We start from the raw sequence: 2906 nt of genomic DNA, 5'->3' as shown, positions 1-2906 counted from the left end.
TCACCTCAGCCTCCCAAAGGCGCGGGATTACAGGCTGAGCCACCGAGCCCGGCTAAATCATAATACTTTTAAAACTCATAGGACTCCATGCAAACATTTTTCCTTCTGCTAAAGTCTTTTAGTATAAAACAGGAGTCAGCAAAGTATGGCCATGACTTTACAGCCCTCGAGCTAAGAATGACATTCACATTTTTAAAGGTTTACAAAATATATATGTTGGCCTGGTTCGGTGGCTCAGCCTGTAATCCCAGCACTTTGGGAGGCCGAGGTGAGTGAATTTCCTGAGCCCGCGGGTTCGCAACCCGCCTGGGCAACTTGGCGAGACCTCATCTCTACAATAAACCAAAAAACTGGCCGGGTGTGGCAGTGCGCGTCTGTAGTTCCAGCTACTCGGAAGACGGAGGCGGAAGGATCGCCGGAGCCCGGCAGGTCGAGGCTGCGGTGGCCGGGAGCGGCCACTGCCCTCCAGTCTGGGTGACAGAGTGAGACTCCGACACACACACACACACACACACACACACACACACACACACACCAAATATATATATATATATATATATATGTGACGGACTACCAGCGGCCCACAAAACTAAAACCCTTAGCTAGACCTTCTACAGAAAGGTATTTTTGGGGAATCACAAGCTCACCGAGTCCGTTCTGGTTCATGCCAGTCTCTGCGGGATTCCTGGGTTGTCCCCCGTGCCCTGACACCCACCCTTGTGGTTTGAAACTCTCCCCTCTCGGATCTCACATCCCAGCCCACTCCAAGGCCCTAAAAATCCTTCCCTGTGTCCACGTGGGCAAAATCCTGTGCTCTCAACCTCTTTTCTGAACATTCCCTGCACTTTTTTTTTTTGAGTTGGAATCTCACTCTGTGGCCCAAGCTGGAGTGCAATGGCACGTTCCCGCCACCACAGCCTTGACCTGCTGGGCTCAGGTGATCCTTCCAGTTCAGACTTCTAAGTAGCCGGACTACAGGCACACGCCACCACGCCCAGCTAATTTTTTGACTTCTTGTAGAGAGGAGGTCTCGCCAAGTTGCCCCGGCTGGTCTTGAACCCGTGAGCTCAGGCAATCCTCTCACCTAGGCCTCCCAAACTGCTGGGATTATAGGCGTGAGCCACTGCACCCGGACTTTTTAATTTTTTTAGCCATGATTCATAATAAGAAGTAACTTTTACAGTACACACACATTTATATACATAGACACAACTGAAACAAGTTTCATACAAAATAACTCTTACTAAAACTATATTGAATACGATTTTAGTAACACCCAGATCAAGACTCAGAAGTAGAGTTCTGCCGGGCTCCGTGGCTCAGCCTGCAATCCCGCGCCTTGGGAGGCTGAGGTGTGAGTGGATGGCCTGAGCCCGCGGGTTCAAGACCCGCCCGGGGCAACTTGGCGAGACCTCATCTCTACAATAAATCAAAAAATCAGCCGGGCGTGGTAGCGCGCGCCTATAGCTCCGGTTCCTTGGAAGGCTGAGGCGGAAGGATCGCCGGAGCCCAGCAGGTCGAGGCTGCGGTGGCCCGGAGCGTGCCACTGCCCTCCAGTCTGGGTGACAGAGTGGGACTCCAACTCAAAAAAAGAAAGAAAAAGAAAGAAAGAATGTCTGCGCCAAAAAGCATCCTCCTCTGCAAAGCTTCTTTACCAGGCATTGAATATTCATTTATTCAACAAATATGCACTGGGCAGCTACTAAGAGCTAGACACATAAGGAGCTTCAATCAGGCTAGCCTGCCCAGCCAAAACCTCGGGAAGGAGCAGCACTTGTCATATTAACCTTGCCCACAGCTAAAGGGAGGAGGTGCTGGACGACATTCCTGAGACTAAACTGAAACAATAATCAGACAACGATGGCGGATGGAACGGGGAGGCTTGGGCAACGGTGTCAGGCGTGTGAGTGACGAGGCCACAGAAGATGCTGGAAGAAAGAGAGGGAGAAGTAGCGAGCGGGATGTAGACAGACAAGGGAAAGAGGGAATGGCATCACTCCTAAAAACCAGAACGAAGCCTTGCTTCCTGACTGGCCAGTCCAGATCGCGTGTCACTCAGCCTCAGCGAGTCTTTCTTCCCAAAGCTCGGATTATGGAAGACTGCGGCATGATGTGACTGTCTTTACAATACTACCCTTTATGCAGGTAAGCCTGAGTCGCTTTCTTTTTTCCGTTGTTTTTTCTTTTTTAGAGGGTCTGGCTCTGTCACCCAGGCTGGAATGCAGCAGCACAATCACGGCCCGCCATAGCCTTGAGCTCTGGGGATGGAGTGATCCTCCCTCCTCAGCCTCCTGAGTAGCTAGGAGTACAGGTGTGCGCCAGCGTAGCCGACATATTTTTAAAGATTTTTGGAAAGATGGGGTCCTGCTATGTTGCCGAGGCTGGTCTTAAACTCCCGGCCTCCAGCCATCCTCCTGCCTCGGCTTCCCAAAGGGCTGGGATGATAGGCATGCGCCACCACATTGGCTAAACTAGCCTGAGTAGTTTTCTGTCTCCATCTTTAAACACAGTCAGCCTCATCCCACACGTCCCAAAGAAAAATATTCATATAGTGAACGTTTTGACATTCTTTTCAATTTCTTTTAAAAGCATTAATAAAAAGCTTCACATACTTACTAGGAAAGTTAAATGTATAAAGGTGCTCGATCGTATTTTGACACATTGGCTTTTATATCCTATTGAGTTTCTTTTAATCACTCACATTTCTACTGCTCAGTTACTCAGACTGATTATTCCCTAGAATCTCTTTGCTGGCATTTAAGCATGGAACACATGCAACAAGGGAAAAAATGCTGATGACTGTGCCTTCCAATCAAATGTCCACAAAGAAAATGACGAAACATTTTGTTCGCGTCGACAAGGGAACATCAAAATACCATTCTCCTTGGAAGAAAGCTGTACCTGAA

The sequence above is a fragment of the Carlito syrichta genome, unplaced genomic scaffold (assembly GCF_000164805.1).
Source record: "Carlito syrichta isolate Samal-C Ts95f unplaced genomic scaffold, Tarsius_syrichta-2.0.1 Scaffold309812, whole genome shotgun sequence".
NCBI classification, from domain to species: Eukaryota; Metazoa; Chordata; class Mammalia; order Primates; family Tarsiidae; genus Carlito; species Carlito syrichta.
This window is presented reverse-complemented; position numbering follows the sequence as displayed.